At 39.6% G+C, this 12,500-nt stretch overlaps 1 protein-coding gene across 2 annotated transcripts in view; it reads right to left on the reverse strand.

Annotated features, from left to right (window-relative positions):
• LOC133615244 (neurabin-2-like) overlaps positions 1–10,716 on the reverse strand; it is a 137,140-nt gene extending 126,424 nt beyond the window's left edge. Inside the window, exons 1-2 of one of the 2 annotated variants that reach the window (XM_061973690.2) lie at positions 6,604–6,675; positions 752–870 (exon numbers count right to left, since the gene is read on the reverse strand). The gene's annotated coding sequence lies outside the window, so the exon portion shown is untranslated. Of the gene's footprint in view, positions 1–751; positions 871–6,603; positions 6,676–10,639 lie in introns of those variants that run through there. The other variant, XM_061973691.2, reaches the window with a different exon arrangement.
• Positions 10,717–12,500: the final 1,784 nt, after the last annotated feature.

Raw genomic sequence — 12,500 nt, forward strand, 5'->3', positions numbered from 1 at the left:
CCTAAAATATAAATCCTGTGTTTTATTGTGATTATAATCTTAATCAACAAATCAAAGGGGGGGAAATCACAAAGCCATTGAACTTTCTTGAAAAACTGTACCTGATACGGTGTGCAACCTTTGGCTCACAAAAGAGATGTTTGGTGTTATCTGCTGGCGAAAAGTATTGAAATCCTGTTCAAATGAATTTACCTGATTTTTGTTGATAATTTCCAATCTTATCGCGAGCGTTCCTGATTATTTATCTTTCTGTCTTTAATAATTTGTTAGGAGAGTGGTTGCAATAGTTGAAAATAAATTTAAAAAAATAGTAAACACAATGTAATTTAGGTTAAGTGTGTGTGTTGATGCAGTACATAAGCGGGTGTGTACAGTACACATATTACTAAATGTATGCAATCATATTCAAGTAAATATATTTGAATCACTTTGACTAATGCAGACCACTAATATAATATTTTTGGTCAATATCAGTCAACTCGGGTTAATAATTTAAGTAATTTATTTTGGCTGTGGCAGCATATAGCACTTTATTAACTGAGACATGTTTTTATTATTTAAATTATTTACACAAAATCTTAATATAATCCAATCTGTTTTTGTTTCTTTTATGGATTTTGTAACATTTTTTTCATAAGAAAGTTACATTCTTTTGAGACTTGATTGCAAAGCAAACACATCATATACTGCACTGTCAATAAATTCCTTATGCTGCCTTCGCTACTCGTTATCAGCGTATGCAAATAGTTACCAGCATGAAGAAACAGAAGCTCCAGAAGTTTTGTTGAGGATTGATGTTCCATCTCTTGCATTCTTTTCCTTCCTCAGTTGTATTTCTTTACCCTTCTTCCTTCATTTAGGTTTGTAAGACTAAAAAATATAAGCATAAAATAAACTTTACTAAAGTATCACGTCCATTGTGTATTTTACACAAATAAAAATCGGTTTAGTATTAGTACATTAACACAATAAACTACAGATGTTCACACATATAGATATTAAAAATCCACAGCAAACATTGCACACAATGGCTCAAAACAATTAAACTTGAGGTCAGAGTGGTGTCTGAAGAGAGTATGGCCAACTAAACAGGCGCCATGATTGCTACCAAGGACGTGTGCAAATGTGCCTGGATGCATGCAATTGCTGTCGTTTTGACAAAATAAACCAAAACGTTCCATCTATATACAGTATAATTCTAAACATACACTATATTGCCAAATGTATTTGGCCACCTGCCTTGACTCACATATGAACTTGAAGTGCCACCCCATTCCTAACCCATAGGGTTCAATATGATGTCGGTCCACCTTTTGCAGCTATTACAGCTTCAACTCTTCTGGGAAGGCTGTCCACAAGGTTGCGGAGTGTGTTTATAGGAATTTTCCACCATTCTTCCAAAAATCTATTGGTGAGGTCGCACACTGATGTTGGTTGAGAAGGCCTTGCTCTCAGTCTCCGTTCGAAATCATCCCAAAGGTGTTCTATCGGGTTCAGGTCAGGACTCTGTGCAGGCCAGTCAAGTTCATCCACACCAGACTCTGCCATCCATGTCTTTATGGACTTTGCTTTGTGCACTGGTGCACAGTCATGTTGGAAGAGGAAGGGGCCCGCTCCAATTCTGATTCTGATCATTTAGATGGGTGGCCAAATAGTTTTGGCAATGTAGTGTACTCCAGCTCCTAAACTTACAATAAAACATGCTTTTTTTTGTATAATTTTCAGGCCGTATTTGGTGACCTGCGGGCACTCCAACATTCACCCGACGGCGCAATAAACGTAAAAAAACCAAAACGTATTATCCTCATTTTGACAAAATCTTTATTAGCTTTGGACCAACAATCACAGAGAAATGATGACTTTTGTGTCAACGGTGGTGTCTATCACTCTTTATGTAATATTCTAGCTCAGGGGTGTCAAACTTATTTTAGCTCAGGGGCCGCCGTGGAGGAAAATCTATTCCCACTTGGGTAAAATCATGGCATAATAACTTAAAAATACAACTATGACAACTTCAGATCGTTTTCTTTGATTTACTTTGGCCCAAATTAGAACAAGCACATTCTGAAAATGTACATATCACAAACAATCCTCTTGACCAAACACTTCGAGTTAGTTGAAAATTCTGAGGAAAAAAATTGGTGCAGCCCCGCTTTACCGTGTACCTTGTGCATGGTATACTTGCTTGCCCCTATATAAACTATTTGCATGCCTAACAGAATTGCTATTGCGACATCCAGTGGACACATTTAAAACAGCAGTTTCTTTCATTTAAAAATGCAGCTCAATTTTACACTTAAACTCATCTCGCGGGCCGGATTGAACTTGTTCTCATCTTTCTTTCTTTGCACATGCTAAGTGAATAAGTGTACTTTCGTAGTTATTTCTACACAATAACTCAGATATGGTAACACTGGTGAGCACTAGAGAAAATGGAGTGATTTGTGGTCAAGAACATATCTTTCTTTATTCATTATTGACGTTTTACTTGCCACTTTATATTGTATATTTTTAATGAGATTTTCAGTTCATTTTCTCATCTATTATTACACTCAAAATTTGGTTTATTTGACTTATTCAATGTCCCGTCTATGTCAGGGGTGTCAAACTCATTTTCGATCGGGGGCCAGGTGGAGAAAAAGCTACTTCCAAGTGGGCTGTACTGGTAAAATCACGGCATGATAACTTAAAAATAAAGACAACTTCAGATTGTTTCTTTTTTTGAAAATAGAACGAGCACATTCTGAAAATGTACAAATCATAATGTTGGGTTGTTTTTTTACACTTACATGTTGCGGTTAATAGTATTTAGGGGTGTATCGGTACGTGTATTTGTATTGAATCGTTTCGGTATAGGGTTTCCGGTTCGGTTCGGAGTTGTACCGAACGAGTTTCCGCACGGCCATATTAAGTAGCGTAATGCACGTTGTGTAAACAATGCACACCGAGGCACAACACACGGCATGCTAGCAGCTAACGGGCTACGATAGACTGACCATACGTCCTCTTTTCACCGGACATGTCCTCTTTTGCGGAGCTGTCAGGGCGGAGTTTCTTAAATGCCTCGAATGTCCGGCTTTTTGAGTTAGGGTTGCGTGTATTTTCAATGTACGTTCAGGGTTAAGAAGGGGTTACAAACAAAACAAATTGTGCGCGCAGCAGCATTGGTGAGGGAGGGGCAGAGACAGAGAGAGAGAGAGAGTTATGATAAACGCGCATGCGTCGCCAGGCTCTGCTTTTTATCCATAGATTTATCAGATTTAATTTTTTATTATCTATAGCAGGGATGTCAAAAGTGTGCCCCGGAGGCCATTTGCGGCCCACAGCTAATGTTTTAAAGGCCCACGGCACATTCTAAAAATACTATTAAAATAAACAAAAACATAACAAAAGTGAAATAAAAAAGCTTAAAGGTGAAATGTAATTTAGAAAAAGTTGCAATGTTGACTAATAAAACAAAGCTGTTTTTTTTTTCCTTTCAAACTGTCATTGCTCAAAACATAATATTGAATCAAAATCAATGTTATTATGAATTATTGACCTATCCAAGGTTCCCATTACTTCACATCAAATATTCCACTAAGAAAAATATTTTTGGTGGAAGATTTAGCAAATTTGGTAAATAAATAACCCGAAAATGTATATTTTGTTGTTTTCTTACTGTACCGAAAATGAACCGAACAGTGACCTCTAAACCGAGGTACGTACCGAACAGAAATTTTTGTGTACCGTTACACCCCTAATAGTATTCTATCTTTATTTGTCATTATTTATACTTTCTGAATAAATGATGTGATAATGTTCATCAGTGGAGTCAGTGGTCCGAGAGCCAGCTCCAGCTCGTGGTGCCCAAGACGAGACTTAAAACCAGGGGAGACAGGGCCTTCTCTGTGGTCGGCCCTAAGCTCTGGAAGACTCTGCCCCTCCATGTTCCAACTGCTCCCACAGTGGAGTGTTTTAAGTCTCGTCTTAAGACCCACTTTTATTCTCTGGCTTTTAACACAACGTGAGTTGTGTGGTCCTCTGTTGTCCTCCGTGTTTTTAAAATTTTGATTTCTATTTACTGTTTTAATTGGTTTTACCCTTTAAAATCGTTTTTAATCATATTTATTTTTATATTGTTTTTAATTGTGTTTAATATTGTTGTGCAGCACTTTGGAAACATTTTGTTGTTTAAATGTGCTATATAAATAAAGTGGATTGGATTGGATTAGTCAACTCATTGGTGTTCATTTTCAATCAAGATTAAAAAAAATAATATCAAAATCAAATTACAGGATGTTATTTATGTAGTTTGCTCACCTTAATCGACTGGTGCACTAACATGTGGTTTTTTTTTGTTTTTGTTTTTTACATATGGTGCATAATCTACAAAGATACAATGAATTGCTATTGCGACATCTACTGAACAACAGTTTCTTTCAATCAAAATTTTCGGCTCATTTTTATACTTAGCAAACTCATCCCGCGGGCCGAAAAATCCTGTTTACGGGCCTGATCTGGGCCGCACGTTTGACACCCCTGGTCTATGTGTATTTGTTAGAGATGTCCGATAAATGCTTTAAAAATGTAATATCGGAATATATCGGTATCGTTTTTTTATTAACGGTATCATTTTTTTAGTTTTTATTAAATCAACATAAAAAACACAAGATACACTTACAATTAGTGCACCAACCCAAAAAACCTCCCTCCCCCATTTACATTTACACTCATTCACACAAAAGGGTTGTTTCTTTCTGTTATTAATATTCTGGTTCCTACATTATATATCAATATATATCAATACAGTCTGCAAGGGATACAGTCCGTAAGCACACATGATTGTGCGTGCTGCTGGTCCACTAATAGTACTAACCTTTAAAGGCCTACTGAAACCCACTACTACCGACCACGCAGTCTGATAGTTTTATCAATGATGAAATCTTAACATTGCAACACATGCCAATACGGCCGGGTTAGCTTACTAAAGTGCAATTTTAAATTTTGCGCGAAATATCCTGCTGAAAACGTCTCGGTATGATGACGCCAGCGCGTGACGTCACGGATTGTAGAGGACATTTTGGGACAGCATGGTGGCCAGCTATTAAGTCGTCTGTTTTCATCGCAAAATTCCACAGTATTCTGGACATCTGTGTTGGTGAATCTTTTGCAATTTGTTCAATGAACAATGGAGACGGCAAAGAAGAAAGCTGTAGGTGGGAAGCGGTGTATTGCGGCAGGTGTTGTGCTGTATAACGCACCCCCGCCGTAGAATGCACCACCCTGACTGAAAACACAGCCGGTGTTTCATTGTTTACATTCCCGGAAGATGACAGTCAAGCTTTACCATTGGCCTGTGGAGAACTGGGACAACAGAGACTCTTACCAGGAGGACTTTGAGTTGGATACGCAGACTCTGTACCGTGAGTACGCATGCAGCTGCGGCTTCCAAACATTTGATCGCTTGCCCGTACGTGCGTGCCGCTATGTGCATGTCACGTACGTAACTTTGGGGACTTTGGGGAAATATATGTGCTGTATGAACTTTGGGGAGGTGAACGGTACTTTGGGCTGTGGGATTGAGTGTGTTGTGCAGGTGTTTGAGTTGTATTGGCGGGTTATATGGACAGGAGGGGGGAGGTGTTTGTTATGCGGGATTAATTTGTGGCATATTAAATATAAGCCTGGTTGTGTTGTGGCTAATAGAGTATATATATGTCTTGTGTTTATTTACTGTTTTAGTCATTCCCAGCTGAATATCAGGTCCCACCCGCCTCTCACAGCATCTTCCCTATCTGAATCGCTCCCACTGCCCTCTAGTCCTTCACTCTCACTTTCCTCATCCACAAATCTTTCATCCTCGCTCAAATTAATGGGGAAATCGTCGCTTTCTCGGTCCGAATCGCTCTCGCTGCTGGTGGCCATGATTGTAAACAATGTGCAGATGTGAGGAGCTCCACAACCTGTGACGTCACGCTACTCGTCTGCTACTTCCAGGAACAGGCAAGGCTTTTTTTTATCAGCGACCAAAAGTTGCGAACTTTATCGTTGATGTTCTCTACTAAAGCCTTTCAGCAAAAAAATGGCAATATCGCGAAATTATCAAGTATGACACATAGAATGGACCTGCTATCCCCGTTTAAATAAGAAAATCGCATTTCAGTAGGCCTTTAACAGTTACTTTTACTCTTTTTCATTAATTACTAGTTTCTATGTAACTGTTTTTATATTGTTTTACTTTCTTTTTTATTCAATACATTTTTTTAAATTTATTTATCTTATTTTATTTTATAAATTAAAAAAAAAAAGGACCTTATCTTCACCATACCTGGTTGTCCAAATTGGGCATAATATTGTGTTAATTCCACGACTGTATATATCGGTATCGGTATTTAAGAGTTGGACAATATCGGAATATCGGCAAAAAAGCCATTATCGGACATCCCTAGTATTTGACTTTCTCTTCTACTACTACCAAATTGTATTATTTTAGTTTTACTGAGATTCAAAGATATTTTGATTCTGTCAAAGCATCTCTTAATTTTATTAATATGTTCTGTTATTTGTATTAGCTTGTGTGTGTTCTCTCCTGTACAAATCCCAGGTGTGTCGTGTGTTTACCTGGCACGAGACGCTGTAAGCGGTGGCTCTCCAGTGTCGATGGCGATCCTTCACTTCCCATACTTGTCTTCTCTCCCGGTTGTGGGGAAAGCGATGTAAACTCTTTCCACAATTCTCGCGGGTGGAGCACAACAGGGCATTTATACATGTCGAAAAAAGTAAGGAGGAAAGCGAGCATCAGCTCAAAGTTAGTAGCAGTCATGGCGCCCTGTTGTCACGAAAGGGCCTTTTGACCAATCATGGCCTGAAACCGAGCTGGCCATGCTCTCTTTCTACACGACTCTGCCTAAGGCGGGGGTCAGCAACTACTAGCTCCCTGGACCTCTTTCAGAGATGTGTGAAAATGGAAAAAAATATACTGTATATATATATATTTTCTGTAGGAGAACAAACATGAGACAAACCTTCCTAATTGTCAGACATCTCACTGTTTATGTTAAACATGCTTCACTGGTGAGAGTATTTGGTGAGTCCTACTAATTTCAGCGATCCTTGAACCCATCGTAGTTTGTTTACACGTGCAACTTTCTCCGACGCTGCCACAGAAAGACGTGTTTTATGCCACGCCTTCTGTCTCATTTTGTCCACCAAGTGTTTTATGCTGTGCGTGAATGCACAAAGGTGAGCTTTGTTGATGTTATTGACTTGTGTGGAGTGCTAATCAGGCATGTTTGGTCAATCCATGACTGCAAGGTAATCGATGCTAACATGCTATTTAGGCTAGTTGTATGTAAATACTGCATTATTATGCCTTATTTGTAGGTATATTTGAGCTCATTTAATTTCCTTTACTTATGTCCTCTGTGTATTTAATTTATATCTGCATGTGCCATCTCCAAGTTGGGGAGGAGATCTTGCCCCATGTGGAGGAGTTCACGTACCTCGTAGTCTTGCTCACGAGTGAAGGAAGAGTGGATCGTGAGACCGACAGGCGGATCGGTGCAGCGTCTTCAGTAATGCGGACGCTGTATCGATCCGTTGTGGTGAAAAAGGAGCTGAGCCGGAAGGCAAAGCTCTCAATTTACCGGTCGATCTACATTCCCATCCTCACCTATGGTCATGAGCTTTGGGTTATGACCGAAAGGACAAGATCACGGGTACAAGCGGCCGAAAGGAGTTTCCTCCGCCGGGTGGCGGGGCTCTCCCTTAGAGATAGGGTGAGAAGCTCTGTCATCCGGGAGGAACTCAGAGTATAGCCGCTGCTCCTCCACATCAGGAGGAGTCAGATGAGGTGGTTCGGGCATCTGCTCAGGGGCCTCCCTAGGGAGGTGTTTAGGGCACGTCCAACCGGCAGGAGGCCAAGGGGAAGACCCAGGACACGTTGGGAAGACTATGTCTCCCCGCTGGCCTGGGAACGCCTCGGGATCCCCCGGGAGGAGCTGGACCAAGTGGATGGGGAGAGGGAAGTCTGGGCTTCTCTGCTTAGGCTGCTGCCCCCGCGACCCGACCTCAGATAAGCGGAAGAAAATGGATGGATGGATGGATGGATGGATGTCTCATGACATATTTCCTGTATGTAATATTGGCTGCATTTCTCATTAGTTGTTTGTGCGCCACGTTGTTCCGGACCACAGCAAACTTTACCCAGCTTGCAAAGATTGTAATAAATCCATTAGAAGAAGACAGCCTTAAACTTGGACACACACATCTATACGGTCTAGCTCCAGCCTATCTTGCCGATTGTATTGTACCATATGTCCCGGCAAGAAATCTGCGTTCAAAGAACTCCGGCTTATTAGTGATTCAGAGCCCAAAAAAAAGTCTGCGGGCTATAGAGCGTTTTCTATTCGGGCTCCAGTACTCTGGAATGCCCTCCCGGTAACAATTAGAGATGCTACCTCAATAGAAGCATTTGAGTCCCATCTTAAAACTCCTTTGTATACTCTAGCCTTTAAATAGACCCCCTTTTAGACCAGTTGATCTGCCGTTTCTTTTCTTTTCTCCTCTGCCCCCCTCTCCCTTGTGGAGGGGGAGTTACACAGGTCCGGTGGCCATGGATGAAGTGCTGGCTATCCAGAGTCGGGACCCGGGGTGGACCGCTCACCTGTGCATCGGTTGTGGACATCTCTGCGCTGCTGACCCGTCTCCGCTCGGGATGGTCTCCTGCTGGCCCCACTATGGACTGGACTCTCACTATTATGTTGGATCCACTATGGACTGGATTTTCGCTGATATGTTGGATCCACCATGGACTGGACTTTCACAATATTATGTTAGATCCACTATGGACTGGACTCTCACTATTATGTTGGATCCACTATGGACTGGATTTTCGCTGATATGTTGGATCCACCATGGACTGGACTTTCACAATATTATGTTAGACCCACTATGGACTGGACTTTCACAATATTATGTTAGATCCAGTATGGACTGGACTTTCACAATATTATGTTAGATCCACTATGGACTGGACTTTCACAATATTATGTTAGATCCACTATGGACTGGACTCTCACTATTATGTTAGATCCACTATGGACTGGACTCTCACTATTATGTTAGATTCACTATGGACTGGACTCTCACTATTACGTTAGATCCACTATGGACTGGACCAACACCGGCCCTAACCAATCTGGCGCCCTAGGCAAGATTTTAGGTGGCGCCCCCCCCACATCGGCAGTGAAGTGTATATACTCATAAGAAACCAAATAGCTTTGTCTTTGACCTTTTTTTTACTTAAAGAAAGCAAATTAACAATCAGAATAGTTAACAAGATTTAAAAAAAATATGAATAAATAAATAAAATGCAAAAAATAAAAAATGAATATATGAAATACAATATTTTTTACATACATATTGCTTAATTAACATTAATGATGTGCACTTTAACAACTAGGCTTACAACTATACCTAATATATAAAAGGGGTGGAAAAGTGACTATTACCTGCAGGGAAAACATTAGCTAACCAGAAGGCAATAACAATGTAAACAAAAAACACCTGCTTAAAAGATCTAATACAAATGTCCCTGAGGAATGTAAGGTGGGAGTACTGTAATTACCTAACGTTACATTATTATTTTCCATAACAATTTAGCCCCTTCCACAATATTAACCCGACGTTAAAACAGAACTAGCTATTTATTGATTAGCAATTGCCGAATCATGTAACATTAGCTTAATGCTAAAAAGCCAGGTTACTATCACATTCTGTAACAGACAAATAATTTCATGTAGGCTAACGTTACCTACCTGCTACCTCTGTCTTTTTCTCGTTTCTCCTCCTCTTCTTTTCTCTTTTTTCTTCCCTGGGCACCTGACAGTTTTCGCCGTTTTGACATGTTGTGTTGATTTTTTGATGTGGTGACGTCCAAAAAGAGTCATGATACGGGAAGGGAGGGGGCGCACCGTGCGATAAACATTGATTGATTGATATACCTTTGGCCATTCTGAGCCAGCAGTTTCCAGAAGTTATCTCATCCTGTGAGAAGCCTCCATTTGACTAATGACTTCCAATGTTGCAAAAATGTGTAGGATAAAAATTTAAATACATTTCTGTCGACAAAGATTTTAATTAGCTAATATTGACACTTACATCATGTGTTGCCTTCATTATAACACCTATATAAGACTTTTCATTTTTTTCTTTGTATTTTTGGTCCAATATGGCTCTTTCAACATTTTGGGTTGTCTCACCCCTGACCTAAGGCGTGGATTTATTGCCCTCTACTGGTCAAGTTTAGTACTACCAGAGTTACTCAGTAAAAAAGTCAACTTCACTACAAAACAAACTTAAGTATAATTATGCACAATATCTACTTACAAAGATCTGAACAAGTTTTGTGATGAAACTTACACGAATACAATCAATCAATACACGTGAGGATTTCTACCGTTGCTGCTGCTCGTCTGGAACAGTCGCTTAAAAGGTCCGAACGGGAACAATGACTAGAGTGCTGGCTCGGGGCAGAACATTCCTACTTTGTTGTCCAGTTAAAGTTAAAAGTCAGATTTTAGCGATTTATTTAAAAATGTTTCCAGGGTGAATAGCTCCATTTTTTTGGTTGAATGAGTAGTCTTCTTCTACTCACCCATTTGAAGCTTCATTGTGACGCTGTTGCCCCTTCCGGGTGGCGGGAGTACTGCATCCATGAAGAACCCTGGTTTGAATGGTCTCATCAAGCCTACTTGGGTGACGTTCGGCGGGCTAACTGAAACACTTTGGTCTGCCGGATGTTTCCTTATAAGGATAGGGTTGCATTACCTACATATGGACAGCAGATGGCGGCAGATACATTGCTATGTAAAGGTGACTGGAATCACACAGACAGACGAATACATGTTTTTTTTAAGCAGTGTTGGGTTAGTTACTGAAAACCAGTAACACGTTACAGTTACTAGTTACTTTATTTCAAAAGTAACTCAGTTACTTACACCAAAAAGTAATGCGTTACTGTGAAAAGTAACTATTTAGCTACTTATATATATATATATATATATATATATATATATATATATATATTTTAAGGCCCTTTTAGCCTTCATTTCAGTACTGTTATTGCACTGGAGAATAATACAATCTGTTGATCAACTTGACATTGCATCACTGAACTCTGCTAAGCAATGTGGTCTATGTACAACACACAAAGACAAAGATATGTTTCAAAGGGCCAATTTGTTTCAGGCCAGAACAAATTGACAAAACTATTTTAAATAGCTGCAACATAACATACATAAGTAACAAACGGCATGAACGACAACATAGCTGTAAAACAAGGAAGGCACACAATACATACACAAAGCCTAACCAGGCGTTTTTTTCTCTCAAGGAATTCTGAAATAAAATCATGTCTGAAGCCCAGAACACTCTACACATTTCCCCAGTTTTAGTTTAGAGATAAGGAAAGATTGGCCTGGCCCACTAGCATCCCTCTTTATGTTTGTGAACTTCATAGTCATTTAGAGTGATGTGATAATCAAACACTCTAGAAGTCTAGAATGAAAGAGTATATAAGAGAATTGACAGAGTGTGTGTACCTTCCGCCGTTGCTTAGGAGGCGAAGTGTGTCTCTCTTTACTAGCTTTGTCGAAGCATGTTGCTTTTGTAGCAGTTTCAGCAGATTTGAATTGCTGGGATAGGATCTTTGGTCCAAGACAACTTACATTTAACTAAAATGTTATTTTCTTTGAGGTCGACAAAAGAAAAGTAGTGAGAATGTCTACATGTTAAGAAACTCGACTTCGGCTCTGCCATGTCTTGTTAGTACACACACGCACTCACACAGAGAGCAGCACGCCTCTTCTCCGTCGCCTCTTCTGCAGCTCTCCAATAAAACACACTCAGATCCTCTCAGTTTCTAGCCGATACTACATAAAAAATAACGTAAAATAACGCAGTAAGGCATCATGTGGTAACGGTAACTGAGTTACTGAATATAAAAAGTAACGCGTTAGATTACTATATACCGCCGAAAGTAACGGCGTTACAGTAATGTGTTACTTTGTAATGCGTTAGTCCCAACACTATAGAAGTGGCAAATAAAATAAAGTGCTAGTGGGTGGCATGTTGTAGTGTTTTTGTTTGTTGTTCATAATTCCATAACTTTTTCCTCAGAATTGATAGAATCAATATTGTTTACACTCTGCTTGATATAAAAATGAAACAATTACAGATTACCACTATTTATTTTTCTACATTTATTTTCGTGTTTCTTAAAGCCAGAAAGTTGCCATTTGAAAGGACTTTAGATTTGGGTCATGTCTGTTATGTTTTGTTCCCCTCTAAAATTAAACATTCTAAACATTTCTATGGGTCGTAGTTTTCAAATGTACCTTTTTTTTTAACATGTTGGAAATAAACTGAACATTACTGTTACAGTTGTATCTCTGCTATACGCCCCATTCAGTTTTTGCCAAACATGTGACCCGGATTTTCATCACGGTTTAAACATC

The sequence above is a fragment of the Nerophis lumbriciformis genome, linkage group LG22 (assembly GCF_033978685.3).
Source record: "Nerophis lumbriciformis linkage group LG22, RoL_Nlum_v2.1, whole genome shotgun sequence".
In the NCBI taxonomy this organism is placed as follows: domain Eukaryota; kingdom Metazoa; phylum Chordata; class Actinopteri; order Syngnathiformes; family Syngnathidae; genus Nerophis; species Nerophis lumbriciformis.